This window comes from Lygodium microphyllum, chromosome 21 (genome assembly GCF_053477565.2).
Source record: "Lygodium microphyllum isolate KBCC chromosome 21, Lygodium_microphyllum_v1.1.10, whole genome shotgun sequence".
Taxonomy (NCBI): domain Eukaryota; kingdom Viridiplantae; phylum Streptophyta; class Polypodiopsida; order Schizaeales; family Lygodiaceae; genus Lygodium; species Lygodium microphyllum.
Window position 1 is genome coordinate 79,130,848 of NC_141155.1, and position 23,556 is coordinate 79,154,403.

The window sequence follows — 23,556 nt, forward strand, 5'->3', positions numbered from 1 at the left end:
TTCATAACATTCTCAAATATCTCTGGTTGCTTGTTTAGCATATGGGTGCTAACATACATGCATGGACTTCTTGACAAAAAATACACTTTCCTGTATATATCCACTTAAAAGATTTTTGAAAAATTGCCACTCTATCCCCTAGTGACTTTTTTGGGAGCTAGAATTTGACTTTGGAGGATAAGGCTAGTTAGAGGAAGAAGTATTGGCTGCCTTTGAAAAGTGGGAGATTTATGCCCTCATATTCTTGAATATTGTAGTGCACATGGAGATAACAAGTAAGTGATCAATGATCACTACTCTATAATGTTACTAGCTACAAGTTACAATAAACTAGTAATAGATGAACTATCCATGGAGCAAACAATCAAATAAATAGAAAAATGAATTATACAATAATTCATGAAATAATAAATGATTAAAATTTCAATCTTCAACATACAAACTAAGTGCAACTAAAAATAAGAAATATACCAACTACATACAATGCATAAACACTATTAATTTAGATGATAAAGTGAAAACTTGTAATATTTTTTTTAACACTAATTATAAACGCATAATGCATGCGAGTCATTGATAAGAAAGAGTTATGAAAAAGATAAGTAAACATGCAACAAAGATGTGAATATCAAATGCTTTTACACTTAAGGAATATGCACAGATACAAGTAAACATGCAAAAGTATTTTAAACATTCATAACTTTTATACCACATGAACATTAGTGTTCACATAATTATAATGTAATATTACATATTTAAATAATATGCAATGCATGTATACAACTTATCAATAATAATCATAACATTAAAATTTAAAGGGCATATTTAAACTAATGATAAACAAAGTAAATGAACTAATCTTTGCTTGGTTAGGGACAATATAGTCCAAATGGCATCAGCAAATAAGTATACCATGAATTAATATTGCCCAAGATAGGATGTTGTCCAATTAAATTTATTTTCACACATACTTAATTGCTATTTTCTAACCCAATGCTTCATATCTAGGATACATGCAACCATGGGAGAAACAAATACCCAAGATGTAAAGCATTTTGTAATTGCCCTAATATTTGTTCAAAAACAAGAGCCAAGACTAGCAAATAATCAAGGATTACCTCTTGCACTTGCTAGAACAAGTGACATGATCTTATTTACACACACTTTGGTTTTTGGAAAGTGGCTCATCAAAGCATTCTTAGAACCATCCACTTAATGTATGAGATACTCTCGGGGTTGTCCCATAGGAGAGTTCTTTACCCACGAAGGATGGACTCCCCAAGAGACTCACTCAAAAGATAGAAAAGTGAGCAATGATGTTGGGGTACGATCTATTTAGTGGATTTTCTAAGGCTTTAGGCCCGTTTGGTTGCCTACATAGCCCAACAATCATTATGCTCCTTGAATACCCTAGTGAACTTGTAGAGAAACACAAAAACCCCTACCAATTGATCATTGTAGCAAGTTTTACCCAGTTCATGTTATTTTGAGCATTATGAATGTAAAATTGCAAAGTTAATAATGCGTTATTATTACAAGATTGCAAAAACATAGTCATGTCATTGCTCTCCCTGTCTAGCATCCTTTTGAAGGCTTCAATCTTCAACGTACGATAAAAAATGTTGAGAGACACCAATCACTCTTACCCATATAATAGGCTTAGAAGGGTGTCATCTCAATTCTTTGCTGATAGAAAGCATTTTAGGCATATTCTAGTAATGGAAGATATTCAATACATGTCTTTGGCTCCTTGCTACAATAGGCTCTCACAATATCTTCCATGACTTGATTGAACGTTTCCATTTTCCCTTTTGTTTGGGAATGATAGGCAATCCTACCACAATTCAGTTCCAATAGCTTGGAAGAGAGTGATCTAGAATTTGGAGTGAAAGGGTGTCTCGATCCTCATTTGATAATCCTTTTTGAGAGGCCATATAATGAGAACATCTCCTTGATGAATATGTGTCAATATTTGAAGCCTTATGAGTTGTTTTGATACATATAACATGTGCTACTTTGGTGAGCATATCCATAATCACTAGGGTGGAATCATATTCTCCTTGCATAGTGGGTAGGCCCACTATAAAATCCATGCTGATATACTCCCATTTCATTTTGGGAATATCAAGAGGGTATACTTCATGAGATAATTTGATCCTTTTAGCTTTTGCCCTTTGGTAGGAGTAACTTCTTCTTATGGGTATCCGGGGTTTTGCATAGCTGGGATGTTCGACTATTAGGTTGTCATGTGCTTTCCACAAAATAATCTTTTTCGAATCCCAATTCTTGGGTACATACAACCTTTGGTGATAGTAAAAAAGTTCACCTTAAAGGTGATAAATTTTGAACTTAGATTATTCTCTCAAACTCTTCTTTTCTAGTCGAATATGTTAGAAGTGGTCATATAATAGGTTCACAGCTACCCATGGGGCCTAACTTATGGAAATTTTATTTGGTAATTGGCCAACCTATTTTGTAGTAGGAAAAATCATTTACTTTTTTCTATAAAAGAAGGGAGTGCGGCCACAGTCCATTATCCATCCATTCATGTACTTGCAGATTCTTGGTATGGAGACATGGAGCTTGTGGATTGTGTGAGTTGACACTCAACCATTGTATTCTTGTCATAGTGGACTTTTAATCCTAGTTACATCTTGTGCATTGTCTCTTTCTTCAACCTTGCGTATTTTATTATTTTGCTAAGTATTTTTCTCTTCTAACATGGTATTAGATGTTTAAGGTTTGTTGAATGAAGACATGCTCATGCTTGTGCAGTTGGCTACGTTATCATTTTTTGACTATATGTAAGTCATTTACATGGTGCTTGCATGAAGATTGTTTCATTGACCAATCATTATTTCTGGTACCTTGGAAGTTTGCATCTCTTTCCATTCTTGTTGGCGTATGCATCTTGCTAGTTGGAAGCATGTGAGTCATTGGCTATTCATATGCTACATTGATGTTGCCTAATTGCTACTACCATTGGCGCTATACTTTGTGTTTGCTTCTTGTTCAATTTTTGCCATGCCCTACCATGATTTGGCTATAGTTTCCATATTGTGTTTTTAATACACCTGACCTATTTTAGTGAAGGCTTGTCATGTTTGTGTTGACAGTTTGTCGTAGCGTAATGACAGCATTGACCATGTCACCCTCTACCCTACATCTATCTATGTTTTTCACATTTCATGTGGTGTGTTAATATGATTTTTGGTTTCTTGTGTTGACATGTGTCTTTGAACTTCCTTATATGACGTATGCTACGTGTAATTTGCACTTGGGCTACACTATGTTTTTTGACCAACATGTGTGGATCTGCTTATTTGTGGTCCATAGTGGCCTATTTGAGATTAAAGCCTTGTTCTCTTGGATCCGTTTGTATGATTTAAATGGTAGTTTCTGTGTGATACATTTTCTATGGTCAAATGAGTATTCTTGGATGGCTGATCTTGTTTATATATGTATTTCATACCTTTTGAGTTTGTGATCATATCATGACTTGAGTTTTTTTGTCAGCTAATCACACTCCATTTGCTACTCTCTCCTTCCCAAGGTAATTGTGCAAGTACTCTTTCTCATTTTCATATCATCATGTCACCCCCTTGTACTAATAGTGATGACAAACTCAAGGTCCCTAATTATGCTTATTGGAAGCTATGTATGAAGGCTTGGTTTGTGGCAAAAGATCTTTGGCACGCTATTGCTAGTTTTGAATCCAAGTAGAAGCATCCATCAAATCCCTTAAAGTATACAAAGATGGACAAGGAAGATTTTCAAGGGGAGCTTTCTTAATGGGAAGGAAAGGATCCTAAGGCCTTTATAGCTTTAGTACACTCACTTCACTCGATGGTCTCTCTTACCATTCAAACATTGGATATCTCTACTGAAAGGATGCTAAGGCCTTTATAGCTTTAGTACGCTCACTCCATTCGATGGTCTCTCTTACCATTCAAACATTGGAGATCTCTACTGAAGTTTGGGATAAGCAAAAACAACTTTATGAGAGACAATCTTCCATGAGGGATATCTCCCTTCAAGGTCGAATGATCCATGCAAGCAACCCATACATCAACGATCCTAAAAATAAAGGAAAAAATAGAGAAGAAAGGAAAAAGAAAAGGGAGTTTTACTCATCGAAGAAGGTAATAGAAAGAATGTTGATGCAAGCCACGCCTCTCATGGTCTCAAATGAGCTGCTCACTAACATCCCTAGGAGTAGGCATTTCCCTCAAGAAGAGCATGATGTCTCTTATTTCAGGCACACCTCAAAGACATTGGTAGGTTCCATCTCATCCATTATCTCTTCATCATTCATGCCCTTGGTGCTAACATCTTTAGTGCTTGCCACTGCCAGATACTTTAGATGCACATGCCAAGAGATTAATACTTATTTGGAGAGCAAGGTAATGTTAACTCCAAATAGAGAAGAATGCATTGTTTTGGAAAAATATAAAAAGAAAAGGCTAATGAAAGTAGTCATAAGGTCAATCAAAGGAGCCAAAGGAGACCAATCAATGCATATATACATACGGTTTCTTGAGCAAGTAGCCATAGCCCTTGGTCTCTCTCTCAAGTCTAGTCACCTCTCTTTTACATGCACGTGACCTTTTAGATGGACAAAATTGCTCATGGATATTCATTATTTCTTATAGGTATTATGTGCATACATGACTAGAAAACAAAAATACAAAATGTGACTTTAACATATATTATAATGTGTAAATGAATAGAATGTCTCATTTTTGTGTATCCAATTTTAAGCTCAAGAAATCTCCCTATCTTCTTACTTACACAATAGCCATTTCTTGTGAGAGAAAGAGAGAATGAGGGACAAGAAGACAATCTCTTCTTGCATCCGTTCTTCTTCTCCTCTTCTTCTTTTGTCTTCTAGAATACTACGTGGTGCATTTTGTACCTTCCATAGATAGTTGAGAGTGAGAGAGTTATTAAGAGGGTGAGGGTCAAAGAGAGTGAAGCTTCTACTTCTCCATTCCTCTTCTTATTTTTCTTCTTGGTAGCATGGAGAGGAGTGGATTGGTTGTGTCTAAAGAACTTGGTGTGTAAGAGGAGGATATTTGAATCATTAGGCTATCAAGTTCTTGTTTTCTACTAGACAACAATGAGAAGGGTGAGTATTGGTGAGTGTACTATACCCTTCATATTCACATTTTCTTCTTGCTTCCTTGGGATAGAGAGAGGAAAGAATAGATGACTTGGACCTAGAGTATGCATTAATGATGTCAGATACAACCTCATCCCACAATAGAAGGGAATCACTTGAAACATTAGGAGTCCATTTTCCAAATCAATACCAGTGTGCACAAGCTCAAGAACACCTATATATTGAGTATGAATTTACTTTCAACAATGAGACATTTGTCAAGATTGTGGGAGAGAAGGAAGGAGTCTCACTTGTAGCTTTCTTGCTTGCACAATGGGGGAATACACACAAGGGTGGAGGCTGAAAACAGTTTTCCTCTTCTTAGTTGTGGAAGCCAAAAGAACTCAAGTACAAAGAAATAGAAGAACCCTAGATATGGGTCTCAAACCAAACTCAACTAACTAAGGTGGCATACTAACTGAGCCACGAACTAGAGTAGATAAGGATAGCTATTATGTAGCTATTATTCATGGGCGGTATACCAACCGCATCTGCAACTAACACGTCGGTGACATAAATGCACAACGGTCACCCTGGCATATCACGAGTGGAGCTCGATATCTCAACACTCCCCCTCGAGCTCAATCCCAATTCCTGCACACCAAGCAGATCTCTGAACTTGCGCAGCTTCTCTGCGCCCAATGCCTTCGTAAATATGTCAGCTATCTGATCCTCTGTGCTGACATAAACTAGATCAATAAGACCTAGTAAAACCCTCTCCCGCACATAGTGATAATGCACCTCAATGTGCTTTGTTCTAGCATGATAGACTGGGTTATTTGCCAAGTGTATACTACTCATGTTGTCACAATAAATGACAACTGGCCCATCTGTAGGCTGATGCATATCATAAAGTAGCTTATGCAACCAAGCTACCTCACATGCAGCCATTGCTGCACCCCTGTACTCAGCCTCTGTGCTCGACAAGGCAACTGTAGGCTGTTTCTTGCTGCTCCAAGTGACTGCAACACTCCCAAAAGAGAACACATATCCACTGGTAGATCGTCTATCAGAAATACTACCAGCCCAGTCAGCATCAGTGTATCCATGCAACTGTATCTGAACCCCAGTCTCATAAAATAGTCCATGTTGCAATGTGGACTTCACATACCTGAGTATGCGTCTAGCCGCATCCAAATGCGATTTCCTTGGAGCCTGCATAAACTGACTTACCAATCCAACAGCATAGCTCAAATCTGGCCTGGTAATAGTCATATAAATCAAACTTCCTACTATGCGTCTGTACATAGTAGGGTCTTCCAGAAGCTCACCCACATCTGTGCTCAGCTTCACATTCTGCTCCAAAGGAATTGAAATAGGCTTACAGCCTGTCATCCCATATTTGGACAGCATGTCCAATCCATACTGCCTCTGCAAGAGCTGTATCCCACTTGGTGATCTAATCACCTCAATGCCCAAGAAATAACGCAGCTCTCCCAAATCCTTCATCTCAAACTTCTGCTTCAATAGCATTTTCACATAAAGGATATCTTCATCACTGTCACCTGTCATAATCAAATCATCAACATAAATGACAAGTAGCATAATACCTTTCTCTGTTTTTCTCACATAAAGTGAGAAATCTGCCTTGGAAATCTGAAAGCCAATAGTGACAAGATACTGTCCTATCTTGTCAGACCATGCTCTAGGTGCTTGCTTCAAGCCATACAAAGCTTTCTTCAACCTGCAAACAAACTCAGGATGAACATCATGCACATAACCTGGTGGCTGCTCCATATAGACATCTTCTTCCAAATCACCATGCAAGAAGGCATTCTTTACATCCATCTGATGTAAAGACCATCCCTTTGATGCAGCCATAGCAATGACTGCTCTTACGGTTGCCATCCTTGCAACCGGACTGAATGTTTCTTCATAGTCAATGCCATATGTTTGTGCATACCCCTTGACTACTAATCTTGCCTTGTATCTGTTCACAGAACCATCTGCATTGTGCTTCACCTTATAAACCCACTTACAACCAATTGCATTCTTACCTTTAGGCAAAGGTACCAATTCCCATGTAGCATTTGCTTCCAAGGCATCCATTTCTTCATCCATGGCTTTCTCCCATTTTTCTTTTCCCATGGCTTGCTCAAAAGAAGTGGGTTCTGGTTCCTGTATCACTTTGACCATATATGCATAGTGAATGGCTGTGAATCCATCATATTTCAGCCTATCCACAGGATACCTAGCTCTCGTAGACCTGCGCAAAGTGGGTTCACTCCCAGGTGCTCTCAAAACATCCCTGGTCTTCCTTACTCCAGGTGTAACAATAGAAGGAATACCCAACTCATCATCAATGCTTTGTTCTGAGCCACTGGATTCACCATCCACATAAGAGTGACCTGCATTCACATCAAACATGGGCTGATCAACCTTCTCTTTTCCTTTTCGTGATACCTGCATACCACTATCTGCATTACTTTGAGAAGATTCTCCTGATCTCAATCTGCCTGTCCATGGCGAAGAATGTGAACCACTGCTAGAGGACGCTCCAGGTCCACTAATATTTTGTGACTGCTGCTGTGAATTCTGTGCAGCATTACCATTTTGTGCATCTACATCATCAATCACATTTACTGGTTTATACCAGCTACTCATCTCATCAAAAACAACATCTCTGCTCACTGTAAACTTACGAGTAGAAGGGTTATAGCATCTATACCCTTTTTGCTGCAGAGAGTAACCAATAAAGATGCACTTCTCAGCTTTTGGATCCAACTTGGATCTCAGCTCATCTGGCACATGTACATAGGCAATGCAACCAAAAATTTTCAAATGAGAAATATCTGGTTTCCTACCAGTATACCTCTCCTCTGGAGTCATTCCATGTATTGCTGCAGTGGGAGTCCTGTTCATTATGTAGACTGCTGTAGCAACTGCTTCAGCCCAATAAAAATCTGGCAGGTCTTTTTCATTGAGCATGGCACGAGACACCTCTCCAATATGCCTGTTTTTCCTTTCTGCAATTCCATTTTGTTGTGGGGTATAACTGCATGAATATTGCTGCTTTATGCCATGCTCCTGCAGGAACCTTGCAAACTCATTTGAGAGGTACTCTCCCCCTCCATCTGACCTCAGGCATTTTATTTGCAGAACTGTTTCTTTTTCAGCCATAGCTTTAAGGGTTTTGAAATGCCCAAAAACTTCACTTTTCTTTTTCATAAAATACACCCAAACTTTTCTGCTATAGTCATCAATAAAAGTGACAAAATAATGACAGCCTCCAAGAGATGCAGCTTTAGTAGTCCACACATCAGAGTGGATTAATTCCAATGGCTTCTCACTCTCTTGAACATGTCTAGGAAATGGTTTCCTTGCCTGTTTTCCAAACTGACAGGCTTCACATACCTTATGCATTTCTGCAACCTTGAACTTAGGCAATCCTGCAACAATGTTTTGGGCCTGCATTGATTTAAGTCGCTGTATATTAACATGACCAATGCGTTTATGCCAGATATCAATATCTGCAACTACACCAGTCCCATGTGCAAACATTGCTGCACTCAATTCAGGCATGTCTGCATCCAACGTAAACATTCTGCCCTTCTTCTTTCCTTTTGCTATCAAGCGACCTTTATTTTTCATATCCTCAACAAAGCATCCATGAGGATTAAATCTGACCTGCAAGCCCTGCTCAACCATTTGACCAACAGAAACCAGATTCTTGGTGATATTCGGGACATGAAATACATCGGACAGGTATTTCTTTTTCCCATCCTGCATAGACAAAGGAATTTTTCCAATCTGCACAATTCAACATACCATACATCATTGCTTTCTTCTGCACTTGTCACAGAATTGTTCATGTGCTGCACCATAAACAAATGTTCATTTCTGTCATCACCCTGTCTACTAGAAGATGCATAATTCCCTTGTTGCAGTTTTCCATTCGTGATGTCATTCTGTCTTTTTATAGCAGTCTTTAGCCATATGACCCATTTTACCAAAGTAGTAGCATTCAACATTACTGTTTGCATTTTGGCCTCTTTACCATTCACCACGACCTCTTTGGCTCCCCCTGCCTCTAGAGTTACCACGTCCTCCTCCATAGGACTGGTTTTCTTGAGTTTGCTGCATATTCTGATTTCTACCACGGCCTCCAAATCGGCCTCCTCTACCTCTGCCTCTACCTCTTCCAGCATTTGAGTAGAAGACAGCTTCTTTTGAAGTTCCTCCTGAAGAAGATGCACCACCATTTCTCAGCTCCTCAGAAATTAGAAGAGCAATCAACTCCTCAAAATCAGGAAATCTTTCACGAACTGAAATGGATGTCCGAAACTGTGCATAATCCTTTCCTAGACCATTCAAGGTCACAGAAACTAAATCATCATCTTCCACTGGCGACCCAATGGAAGCAAGTGCATCTGCAATCTTCTTCACCTTCATGTGGTAGTCATTGATGCTCATATTTTCTCTTTGCACATTGTGCAACTCTTGCTTGAGCTGCATTTTCCTGGCTTGCGTATTTGTGCTATACATCTTTGACAGAGTATCCCATGCCTCCTTTGGCGTACTTGCATCCTGAATATGCACAATCATAGAGTCTGAAATGCTGATAGACAGCCAGTACATAACTTTCCTGGCTCTCTCATGCCATGCTTTGAATGCCTGCATTTGCTGTTGATTGGGAACATCAGGAAGAACTGGTTCTTCTTCATTTCCTGCAACAAATTCCCAATATCCTTTTCCCATAAGGAAATTCGTCATTCTAAACTTCCATGCCTGGAAGTTGTTCTTGTCAAGCTTTTCAGTGACAATCTGTGAAAGAGAATCAGACGCCATTACAGAATACTGCAAAAAATTCTGTCACTGCAAAAAACACAGCTTCACCCTCACAAGGGCAAATCTGCAAAACTGGCGAAAGTGGTATTTGACCACACAGTCACTTCCTAGTGACGATTTTGCATAAACAGGAACCAAGGATGATTCTAAAACTCCCAATGTCTCTGCGCACAAGCATACGATGCAATTTCTACACTAACTTTTCACCGACCTGTAGAACAGTGGCTGCACAGCATAAAACTGAGCCTTTTCCTGAGTGCGTGCAGAAAACTTCCGTCTCCAAAACAGGCCCCGAAATGGCCTCAAATCAAAAAAACAGGGTCGCCATGAGCAAAAGCTCTCTCCCGCAGCATATACTGCCCTCTTGCTTCACCGCGAAGGGCGTCTCAACCTGAGACAATGCACTCTTGCAATTTCCGGCTGTGCTACCTGCAGAGATCTGCTCCCAAAACAGAAAATGAAAGCAACACTGCTCCTCTTACCAGAACACCGCGAGCTTGGCTTGTTTTCTTGAGCTCCTTACCACGAACAAGGCTCTGATACCATGTCAAGATTGTGGGAGAGAAGGAAGGAGTCTCACTTGTAGCTTTCTTGCTTGCACAATGGGGGAATACACACAAGGGTGGAGGTTGAAAACAGTTTTCCTCTTCTTAGTTGTGGAAGCCAAAAGAACTCAAGTACAAAGAAATAGAAGAACCCTAGATATGGGTCTCAAACCAAACTCAACTAACTAAGGTGGCATACTAACTGAGCCACGAACTAGAGTAGATAAGGATAGCTATTATGTAGCTATTATTCATGGGCGGTATACCAACCGCATCTGCAACTAACACGTCGGTGACATAAATGCACAACGGTCACCCTGGCATATCACGAGTGGAGCTCGATATCTCAACAACATTTATGTGAGTGATCCATCGACTAAGGGTAAATTGTATGGTTGCTTTCTAGGAGCTTGTTGAAATTCAAATGTTGGGCTAGGTTGTTCCAATTGTGGACATATTATATTGCTTAGGCCCCTCAAACCATGGCTATGGGTCACATTGATAATATTTGGACTACAAGAGCTCATAAGAACATCCATAAGTAGATGTTTCATATTATATTGACATTGCTTAGTCCAACTATGGATATCATTTCCCCCAAAATTTCAAAAAACATGGAGCTTATGATCCAATACCATTTTAGCATTATTAAACTCAGGCTACCATGTTAATTATTTCAAAATATTTGCACTCAAATATAGGACACTTGACATTAAAGCATCATGAAGCCTATGACCTTGGTAAACTCAAATACACTCCCTTTCATAGGCTATTACTCATTGGGAGATTGTGTTGTGCATTTCTCTAACCTTGTGCACAACAAAAATGGCATGTTTTATAACAAAGTGCATGTCATTAACCATGATTTTTTAATGTGTTTCATGATGGTCATAATCTAATCCAAATATTGTAATCACTTTCAAGATTTTCCAAATTAATAGAAAATTCAAGTACACTTTTAACTTTTGATTTACATGTAAAACAAGGTCAAAATGATCACAAGCTTGCCTTTTATTACCAAACAATAGTTCATTTTTGATATAGAAAGGAAGATGCAATAGCAAAAGCATATATGATAGGTAGCATAACTATAGACACATATATGGACAATAAATCATTCGCTATTTTAGTTTATAATATTCTTTTTTAAAAAAGGTAGCATGTCATGTATGTCACACATAAAAGCATATGCATACACTATAGTATATGACAAAATATCGAGTGCATTATTCAAAATAAAGAATGCTATTTTTCATGCATGACAATTGCTATATTGTTGGTATCTTCATGTGTAGTAGTAAGTTTTCTTTGCCTAGCAAAGTGAATATATTCTATTGTCATTTGACAGTTTTTCTTTGTTCATATGGAAAAGTGAAGCAAAGTTGCAACATGGAAAATCATTGGTGCTTCGCTTACCCATTTCCTAAGACTTGCTCTTTACATATCATTGGTTCATTTAGACTTTAGGTTAGCCATACCTGTCTGCACGAACCAATTCCATAGAGTTCTATTTTATTGTTGTATACCAATTTCCATGCCTACTTGTATGCATAGTAAGCCTAATGTAGCAATTAGAGATTGAGGTTACTTCCATGCAATCGATATGCTCAAATGAAATTCATATATAATTGACACGATCTAATGATTGATATTACCCATGCACATGTTGTCTTGATGATATCTATGTGAAGGGGAGCTACAAGCTCTACCCCGAGACCTACGGACCACTTATTGCTCAAGTGTTTCGAATCGAGCGGCCATGGCTACCTCTCACATAGTCGATGCGCAATGCCTACCTTACGGGTGTAGTGAGCTTACCTTGATGCTCGATCGAGTACCCTCCTCTTTCTTGCACACCGGTAGCCTCACGATCCTTGAGGCAAGCTCAAGCAACCTCAATCCCTCTCCCATGAGCTTCATCCTCCATAGCCACGTGCGAGACAAGAGAAGAGAAGAGAGGAGGGGAAGATGAAGAGAGAAGATGGAGAGCTTCTTCTCCAAGATCCCTCACTCCCTCACACTCTCTCAATCCCTCTCTCAAGCACAAGCAAGAAGGCAAGAAACAAGAGAAGAAGAAGAAGAAGAAGCTTTGGCCACAAATAAGAATGATCTTCTCATTCACTTTTTAAACTTTATATACATGCCCTACTTTTCATGAGCGATCATCCCTTTTTTACATGGCCGGCCATTAGCCTAGGCCCATTTCTCATTTCCCACCATTCTAATCTATCCTATTCCCAACTAATGCATACAATTTGCATAGGAGTGAGCCTGGCGCTCTTTTACAAGGATTCGGGGGCGCTTTCACACTTAATGGTGCGCTTTTTACTCTTTTACTTTCCTTGGGCGACTCTAAGACTTCCTGAGGGTCGTGCCCGTGCTTTTAATTTTTTCAGGGTCTGGTTATTGGTTAAGGCGCCTTTTTCTTCCTTTTGTCCTGTGCCTTTTGCTATTTCCTTTTTTCCATTTCCCACTCCTCTGTGCTGCGGTAAACATTACCTCCCTCCTAGCCAAGTGCCAGTCCCATGGCACTGTGGTGGGAAGTAGTGGGATAGATGATGCTGTTGCTAGGTGGAACTAGTGGGTAGATGACACTGATGCTTGTGAATGAGAGGTGATGGAGTTTGATGACGATGACTAGGAGAGATTCCGGCGTGCTTTAGACTTCATGAAAATGCTCGCGATTTCACACACAGTTGTGGCTCCCATTCTGCGACGGCTGATAGAGGTTCCAATTGGCTGGTGGAAAATAGGTAGCCAATTATCCTTTGGTCAACAGAAACGCTTGATCAATAAGCAATCCCTTAGGAGAATGGTGTTGGAGGGATTTATCTTGGAGAAACCTCCCTGAACTCTGTCTTGACAAAGGTTTGCTTTGTCTTCGCATGGAAGATCTTTGTCTTTGTTTTGAAGATCTTGTTATCCTAAGGATCCTTGTCTTCGATTTGAAGATCTTCAGCTTTGATTTCAAGATCTTCAGGTTTGATTTCAAGATCTTCAGGTTTGATTTCAAGATCTTAGGTTTGATTTCAAGATCTTCAGTGCTGAGCTGAAGATCTTGAACCTTGCATTGAAAATCTTTAGTCTTGTGGAATCAATAAGCGATCCGTAGATCTTGAGGCGGTAGGCATGCATCTTTGGAAGATGAGGTTCCAAAATCGAAGCCAATGGTAGATCCGTCACTAGGTTTTCCTTCTTCTTGATTTGGTTCAGTCATGGCAGCCATCAATAGGCGAATGATTGGCAACATGAAATCTGTTGAGCCATTTAAACCTTCATAACGAAGCTCCTGAAGTTGCAGTAATGGAGTCATGTCCGACTCATGGAAAAATTCCTTGTCATTGGAGGATGTAGTGGATGATCTTCTTCAGCCAAGCAGCCAGTTCTTGAAACACGAACATAACCTGCAAGAAAAGTTGTGCACTTCCTAGGGGGTGTGTCTGTCTCACTATGTAGTGCATGGTGCCTGTGCCAGTGGAACTGGGAGATGGGTCTAACCTTGGGCAAGCCCTTGGTAATATCCCACTCTTGAGGACCCAGTTCATGCGCCGTTGGAGGTGCGGTGCAAAACTTAGGGTGACAGGTCTGAAGGTCCTGCCCTTGATGTGCCCTAAGTGTGAAGTGGGGAAGGGGCTAGGGAGAACCCTAGATGCAGTGAGTGTGGTGCACAATAACAGTGAAGGGAGACTGCAAGCACATGTGAAGTGTTCTCCTTGTTAACTTGCTTAGTAGTAGATTCATCTTTCAGCTTTGCTATTTTTTGCTCTTGTCTTTCTCTCCAGTCACCTTGTCTTTGTTTCCTTGTGGCTTTTTCTCTCTTTGCTTTCTTTCTTTTTTTTTTTTTTTGAGAATGAGAGAGGGAGTACAATTGTCAAGGCATATCACACCCATTTAATCACGGTGCGGTCGCAGGCATTGAGATAAGAATGCACGACTTTGTAGGTATTCTTTAATATCGGCCTTAGCTCTCAGAGGAGTGGTTGACAAGAAAGGGTGATTACACCTTGTGAAGCGGGTGCCACTCATATTTTCTAAGAGCTCTAGACAGAAGGAAGGAAGGAGAGTAGCCCGCATCATTAACCTAGTCATAGCTCTACTATCTATTCCTAGGTTGATATCAAAGAAGAGTGGGGGGAGATGGGCTTCCTCTGCTGTGGGTTTTTGGAGTAGCAGGAATTTGATAAGTCAGAGGTAATTACAAGTGGTCAAAAACGCTGGATCTGGGCAGGAAGAGAAGTCTGCAAGGAAACGATTTATAGAAGGAAGTATATCTTCTAATCTAAACACTAAGCATTCCTCAGGGCTCCTAGCATTTACATTATATATTTTTGGGAAGTCATAATCCCCATGCAAGTCTCTATCATAGTCCACTCCATGCCTACGGGGGTAGGGCATGTAGATAGGATCATTGCGCTCTTCGGGGAGTGAACTGCAAAAGGTGGTCCATGCATCAAAATTGGTGTCCCAACACTTTGAGGTGCTGTAGGAAGCTCTGGGGGCATGGGAGTTGTGTTGGGTTTTGAGTGAGCAGTCATGGGGGTATTTAAGTTCTCTGGATTAGGTAAGTCTAAGGCTTGTGGTGTTTGCTTTGGTCGATAGATGAGCTGGGGCTTAGTAGCCACAGTGGGCAATGGTTTGCTGACTATGCCCTGGGCACCATGTGTGCAAGCCTCCCTCACTGGGGTGAGATTGCTTGTAGATGAGTTTTCAAACTTGCCATTTTTTGGCACCCAAATCTAAGGGTTGCCCTCGTAGTATCTTTGTGCTTGCAAGAGATCTTTGGGGATCCATCGCGGCGTGGTTGTGTGTCTACGTCGATAGCGTCTAGACTGCCTCTTAGACCGTGATGTGGGTGATTATTTTGGCGTTTAGAATCACGTTTGGGTGGTCTACCCGGATGTGGTCTTTGCCATTTTGGCACCCATATAAGCTTGGACTCCTTGGCCTTGTGAGCACTCTTAGTGGGTTTGGGCCTAGGGTCGAGAGCCTGGAATGAGGCCTTAGTTTTCTTCTGTTTAGACTTGGGCTGAAGCGTGGTCGTAGGGGTTTCTACCGGTGGCTTCATAATGGTGGAGAAGTCAGGACAACCCTTGCTGAAAGTCGTCACTATATGCACATTGCCTATAGCAAGATGAATGCGGTTTAGGTTGTAATCCACATTACAAACCTGCAACCCTCTCAAGCATGTGCTCAGTGCAAGGTAAAGGATAGTTATCCCTCTTTGTAGCGGCATTCACTCTCTTGTAGTTCACGCACACTCGGACTTTTCCATTTGCCTTCATGACAATCACGATAGGTGATACCCAGTCCGTGTGCTCGATCTCATATATGAAACGTGCCCTCATGAGTTTATCAATCTCCTCTTTTACTGCATGGGCATGTTTGGGATTCATGGGGTAAGGTCGTTGTTTCGTTGGCACTGCATCAGGGACCATTGGGATATTATGAGTCACAACCCTAGGGTCGACTCCCTTAAGTTCAATCCAATGTCCAGGCAAATACGTCAATGTACTCTTGCAAGAGTGCAACAAGTTTAGTCTCCTCATCCTCCGTCAAGTCATTTGCAATGAATACACATCTTGGCTTTTCACCTTCCCCAGCCAAGTTAACTTCCTTGACTTTGGTGGGTCCCTCGATCGGTTCACTAGTTTGGCCTTGTCTTTTCGCACCTAGCAGAATCACCACTCTGTCATCCTTTTTAAATTTTGTAAACCGTTTGGGTAAATCCTGCGGTTTCTTTTGCCTTTCTGCTTCTGAGTCCTTTGCTTGCCTCCTGGCCTCCTCCTTTAGCCTCCTGCACCTTAGGTGGACTGGCAAGTCTCCCTTGGTGCGTTTGACTTTAGAAGGTTGTGGTATCTCGGGATCACTCTTAGTGGCGACTTCCGACTCTGAGTTAAACTCGCATCCCTCACTTGAGGAAGGTGTTTTCCCAAGGGGTCGTAGTTCAGTAGGTGCATCCGTCTTAAGCACTGGGATTACCCATGGTCGTGTCACTCCGACTTGCTCGTAATCCACGGGTCCTATGTGTTCTAGCCAGGATCTGTCACACTCCATTCGCATGACTCCTTTTTCGTTCTGACTGGTCCTTCCTCTCCTAGGTCTCAAGTCTGCCCTGATTTTTTCTATCGCTTTTCCTTTTGTGTCGTACTCTATTGTATCTATCTCTTCTTCACTCTCCTCTCCCGTAGAGCGACAATCCTCATACTCCTCATCATTAGAGTCCTGTCCTTCTGACTGCTCATCATCACCTAATCTTTCCTCTCCAGTCTCCTTGTCATCAGTAACTAAAGCCCAGTTATATAACAAATTCAGGTCGTGGACCTTGGTCCATTTCCATTCTGGCTTAGCTAATAGATCACATAGAGGTTTTAAGTTAGCAGCCAAGTTGCCTTCCAGTTTATTGGTCAGATACTCTACGATTTCTTGAAGCTCTAGTTTGTTGTTGGGGATATGGAACAAGGCTGGTTTGCCTGGGTTGAGTGAGCTTCCTACCATCATGCAGAGTGGCACAATTGGCTTCTCAATTGCCATGGTTGCGGCTTTAGCAACCTGCCGATATAGTTCTTCCTCATCCGAGAATGGTAGGTCAATGGTTACCAAAACGTGCATCCAATCCCTCTCATCCTCAGGGCAAGGAATATATTTAGTGAGTGATCCATAGGGTTTGGTCGTTTGAGTATTACCTTTCAACATAACTGAGATGGCATCTAGGTCAATAGGGGTCGTCTTCCAAGTGTCCATCTCTACCCTTACTGCACTAGTTCTATTCCCTAGGAAATTCAAACCATTGCCCCAGTCCTCAATGACATGCGCATTACTCATCCAAGGTCGGCCTAATAGTATGTCGTAATCCACTCCCTTCATGACAATGAAGTTTACGGAAAACTGCACACCGGCAATCTTTACTGGCCAATTCTTTAAGACCTCGAATGGTCTTACCTTCATTCCATTTGCTAACGTGATGTTAAACCTGGCAGTCTCCTACAGGAGGGTTTCCCCATGCCTCTAAGACTGCATGGCTTAGTACACTAACACCTGCGCCTATGTCTACAATTCCTTGTCGCGTCATATCTCCTAAGGCTAGGATGGGTAAAACTGCATGCATTTCAGTGCCTTCCCAAAAAGCATTGATGTGCAAAGACTTAGGAGTTGAGTGTAGAGTTAGACTTGGGATTTGTGTAACCGCATCATGATCTTGCAGATCAGCACCCGCAAGTCCTGTGTGTCCCTCCATCAAGTCTTTTAACTCCTGCCATAAGGAATGATTCTGCCTAAGCAGGTCTTCCAAGCTTAGAGTTACTAGAGTAGACAAAAAGGTTGTGAGGAGGCTACTGGGCTCTTGTCTTCCCCTGAGGCTAGCATTTCTAGGCCATGCGTATTGTCTGCCCTGGCAAGTTTCCCCTTGGCCTTGTTGAGTTGCCCCCAGTGGTGCAGGTATGCTCGCAGCTTGTGGTTTTGAAGGTGAGACTGGTGTGCTCACGCTGGAGAAATTGTCAATAGGATCTTCTAATATGGGTTCATCATCCTTGAGGTGCTTTTGGGCATCCTTGACCCACTCCTTGACCTTAGCTATAGCCTCGAGCTGCCGTTTGGGATGGGGATATTCCCCTACCTTCCCCTCCCAAAGAAATTGGGTGGCCTATTACCTAACTATGGAGGGTTGTACTGCTGCGCGTATGGGAATCTCCTCGGCATTCTGCAATGCACTACATCATGCCCGAATCTACCGCAATTTGAGCACGGCCGAGATCTAGGATCTTGGCACTCAACTGGGAGGTGATTGCCGCCGCAGTATATACATTGTACATGCGATCTCACAGGCTTCCTTACCAGCTCTTGCAACCGTGCAATCTCCATTCTCATTTCTGCCATCCCCTGGTCGTGGTCTACACTCTTTCCCTTATCCTGCACACTAGCAGTTGTTTTTCCCCCCAAAGTAGTTGATCTCTCAGGGTCCCTCTGGCTTGCACTCTCTTTGTGGGTAGTCCTCATGCTGCGTTCCCTGAGTTGATCATCTATGCGTATTGCCTCCTCGAAAACTCTAGCTAGCACGTCTCGTTGCAAGGTGGAGTTACTGGCCAAAGCCTTGTAGAGCTCCTCACTCCGAATCCCGTTCATGAACACTGTAGACACTGCCCTCTCGGTAGGTCGCTCATTGGCAGGGATTCTCTTGTAGAGGCTACGCACCTGAGTGACGTAATCCCTAACGTCTTCCTTCTCCCTTTGACTGATATTCATCAACCTAACGATGAGGTTATCCGAATACCTTGCCTCCGAAAACCTCTTGATGAAGAGGCCCTTAAGGCGAACAAAGTTCGTACGTTTTGCGTCATCTAGACTAGAATACCAGGTCCTCCCCTTATCGCCTAAGCACAGGCCGAAAGCTTGAGCTCGCTGCGCAGGGTTAGTAAGACCGTTTGCCTCACATACTTGCTCAAACTGCTCCATGAAGCTGTACAGGTCACTACTAGGTTTTTATCTAGCTAGTTGTTTTGCTACAATGAGGATTCTAGCCTGCCCTTTAGCCCCTTGTGTGACTCCCAATCCCGATAGTAGCGTGGTGGCTAGGGTAGTAGCGCTCTGTTCAACGGACGTATTGTCCAAGAGTCGCTTTGCTACCAGTTCGCTCAATGTCATGTCAGCCTCTACTGCCCGTTCCCTCTCTACATTCGGTCCAGATTTGGCCGCTCCAGCTAGGTCTAGCATTCGTCTAGCCTCGTACATATCTACGTCTTGCTGTAGCCTTCTAGCCCTTTGCTCATGGTTGTAGGCAATTATGCCTTCTAGCGCTCTCTTGATTGCTCTTCTCTCTTCTTCTAGGTTTGCTACCACTTCCTCTACAGGTCTGCCCTGGATCACGGTCCTAGTGAGTAGATCGTAGTTGTGGACCAGTTCTTGGACTGAGGTTGGAAATTCTCCTAAGTCTAATTGGTCCTCTCCTTGTTTGCCTCTTGATCCTGACATTGTTTCTGCTTCCAGCTCCACGAGGTTGTCAATAAATCCAAGCAGCTCCCGCAGCGTCCAATCCTCTATATTGTTGCTTTCCGTGTCTTCGTGTCTTCTCCAGGTCCTACTAGTACGGCACTCATGCACTTGTCTAAGTCTTGGGGTCTTCTCCTACTAGTGGGTTCCTTAATGTTATTAGATATCATGATGTGTTCCTTGTTATTTGAAAGCAGCTGCAATCCTTATTCACATATTATTCTTAGTGCTTTCGTGGTGCTTGGTGCGAAAACGGGCTTTTCTCTTTTCTTGCAGTGCAAAATTAGTGGAACACAAGAGTGAAGTGCTGATAGCCTGATTTGAGTTCTAAGCTCGGTCCCCGGCTATTTTATGGTCTTTCTAAAGGTCTGTGCTGCGTTTTCTATTCTGCTCTAAGTTCGATTGGTCTCTGAGGTTCTAATGGTCAAACTGGGTCTTGGGGGTGTTCAGGGTTGTGTCCTGGGGGTCAAGTCTGTGGCAGGGTCAACTAAAGATCCTTATTTTTCCTTCTGGCAGGATGGTTCGATTCCCAGAATCAGACTGTCCGATTCTGGGAATCGGACAGGGCTGGTCCGACTCTAGTAGTCGGACGGTCCGATTCTTGTAGTCGGACAGATTGGTTTGAGTCCAGCAATAGGACAGGTCGGGTCCGATTCCTAAAGTCTGATGATCTGACTATGATGGGCGGTCTGAGTGCCATGTGGCACGTCTGATAGGCAAGCTCAAGCAACCTCAATCCCTCTCCCATGAGCTTCATCCTCCATAGCCACGCGCGAGATAAAAGAAGAGAAGAGATGAGGGGAAGATGAAGAGAGAAGATTCTTCTCCAAGATCCCTTACTCTCACACAATCACTCCCTCACTCCCTCACACTCTCTCAATCCCTCTCTCAAGCACAAGCAAGAAGGCAAGAAACAAGAGAAGAAGAAGAAGAAGCTTTGGCCACACACAAGAATGATCTTCTCATTCACTTTTTGAACTTATATACATGCCCTACTTTTCATGGGCGGTCATCCCCTTTTTCACATGGCCGGCCATTAGCCTAGGCCCATTTCTCATTTCCCACCGTTCTAATCTATCCTATTCCCAACTAATGCATACAATTTGCACAGGAGTGAGCCTGGCGCTCTTTTACAAGGATTCGGGAGCGCTTTCACACTTAATGGTGTGCTTTTTACTCTTTTACTTTCCTTGGGCGACTCTAAGACTTCCTGAGGGTCCTGCCCGTGCTTTTAATTTTTTTAGGGTCTGGTTACCGGTTAAGGTGCCTTTTTCTTCCTTTTGTCCTGCGCTTTTTTCTATTTCCTTTTTTCCATTTTCCGCTCCTCTGTGCTGCGGTAAACACTATGTGTAAGATAGCCACATATTTTTAGCCATGATGATATACGTTGGTGCAAGCAGGGATATCAAGTTTTATATGCATGAAGCAACTTATTGCCACTATGTGACACATTATTTGCCATCTAGCATGCCACATTGTTGAGAGAGTGTAGATGTGATTCATATTTGATGTTATCAATGGGAATTTCTTGCCCAAAATATACACCTAATTTTCTAAGCTAGATTATAACATAACATTAAAAAAATCCTAAGCCCAAACTTTACCCTGAATAACATAAAAAATATAAATAGTAACACATTGTAAGTATTTAAATTTGAAAATATGATGAAACATAATGATTTGACACAACATATTAAAATGCAAGGTTTGTACTCAATCTTTGATAGCGTTGCTCTTTCTTCCAAGATGATCAAAGGACCATTAGTGTCTTATGGTAACGCACGCATGCGCATGCGCACACGCGCAGGCACACGCACACGCACACGCACACGCACACGCACACGCACACACACACATGTGTGCGTGTGTGCATGCATGCATGTATGCACATACATATTAATTTTTGATCTCCTTTAATAATGAATATTCGTTGAATGGTTGTTCAAAGATTACAAATCGGATCTCTATGGTACATAGATAGGATACATACATGCTCTGTGTGTGTGTGTGTGTTGCTAGCAAGTCCAATCAAGGCTTGCTCTTGTGGATTTCTCAGAAGCCATGGAGATTTTGTATTTATCAACAAGACAATCAAGGCCATTTAGATAGGTTGAGGAGGTCAACTCTACATGTCAATTTCACAAGAACGTTATCTATAATGGTTCTATAGCCCCAAAATGGATCGTCTACGTTGAGAAAGGCCATAGCCCAAAATGGATCACTTATGCTGAGAAAGGCCATAGTTGTTAAACCCTCTCACCATAGCTGAGTTTTTCAATTCACAAATTGAGAAGAAATACAAAACAAGCATTAAATCATGAAATCATGAAATCAAGGGAGTGCATGATACAAAATTGGGTAGAGGCTCCCCCCATGCATTGAGAGGGCTCTCCTTAATGCACATATTTAGTTGAGTAGATTTACTTTTCCAAAAATATCCCTTTTACAAAAGCAAAACAAGCTTTTGATAATTTTTCTTATTTAAATGAGCTAAGGGTTATGAACCTTTAAAAATCAAACAAATGATTAATTTCTTAGGTTGAATAAAATAAGAATCCCATGCTAAGGCACCTCGTAAATGAATAATTTAGATAGCACCAATAAAAATAGTACACGTGATACGGTTAGAGGCTTATTCTAAAACAAGGAATATATCCATCACTTTCCTCTAGACATCAATGTAGTCTAACAATAAATAGAATTAGTATGAGAATCAATATAAATAAATAAAATTTCACCCAAAATCAAAATATAGATTATTAAACATCAATTGTCACTAGAAATAAATAGTTAAGAGATACTCCAAAGGCACCTAACTATGAAAAAGAGTGTTGAGAAGAACTCTTTACACATGAAAATGTGAACATTGTTTAGTGTGTGTATACTACATAATCATCCCTCCTAGTGGAAATCACCCATGTACACAAAGTGAGCTTCATGCTAAAAAAGGATAAATGTCTCCGTAAACTTTTTATTTAGAGGAAAACCATATAAGACCATTAACCCCTTGAGAATGTGCCCGAACACATAGAGGAGAATCATTTAAGGCTATTATCCCTCTAGCTAATGTCTCTTGGAAGTATACCCTCAAGGTGAAAAAGCAATTGTCCTCAATTGCCCATGATAAGATGTGTAATGGACAAAACAAGATAAGAGTGCAAAGCACATGCTATCATCCACCACTGAGATTCCACTAGAAGGACTCCTAAGAAGGCACCAAGAAAAAAATAGAGGCTAGGATATCCCTTAAAAATACACTAACAAGGATCCCAACATGGGATGTTTGAGAAAACAAATCAAAAATATGTCATTGTATATATGTAATGAAGCATTCAACCAGGAGAATGCCATGTATTAATGATGAAAGTTCAAAAAATACATGACAGCCATGGTTGATGCTTCATTTAGCAAGAAGAAATCTAACATCAAGAAAGTGAACAGTAAAATTTTCTGAACGAGCCAAAAGATGTCGTCTCTTAGCCTCTTGCCTTCTTTATCCTCACTCCTCATTTCCAAAGTTAAGGGTACATTTACATAGGCAAGGGCTGAATTTACAAGGGCTGGAAATTACAAGGTATGGAATTAGCATGATTCCAAAGTACAAAAATATCAAGGTATTTTCTTTTATGACAAACCATCCCTTCCTAAGATGGTTTTGTCCTCAAAACCAAAGATAAATGGACCAAATCCAAACCAAGTTATCATGTCCATGTAGCTCCGATATGATAGGAAAGCATTATCCATATAAGAGAGACCTTTATGTTTACCAAACTGTAAGTAAACTGGCTACTGTCCAAACAGGGCTGATTTACAAAAACTGTCATAACTTTTGATAGAGTGGTCCAAATGACACATATGAAGTATAGAAATGAAGTGTACAATCCCTAGTATCACCCCAAAATGTCAAAATCAATTTTTGATAAAGTCAAGATAATTTTATTACCAATAGTAATATCTCACAGCAAGCTGTCCCTGCATAGTTTGTCATGTATCATCCTGCAATAACCAAGGGAAATCATTCACATAAGTGGATGGTTGCCAAGAAGATTCCTCTATAGTTAAGCTCTTCCACTTAATGAG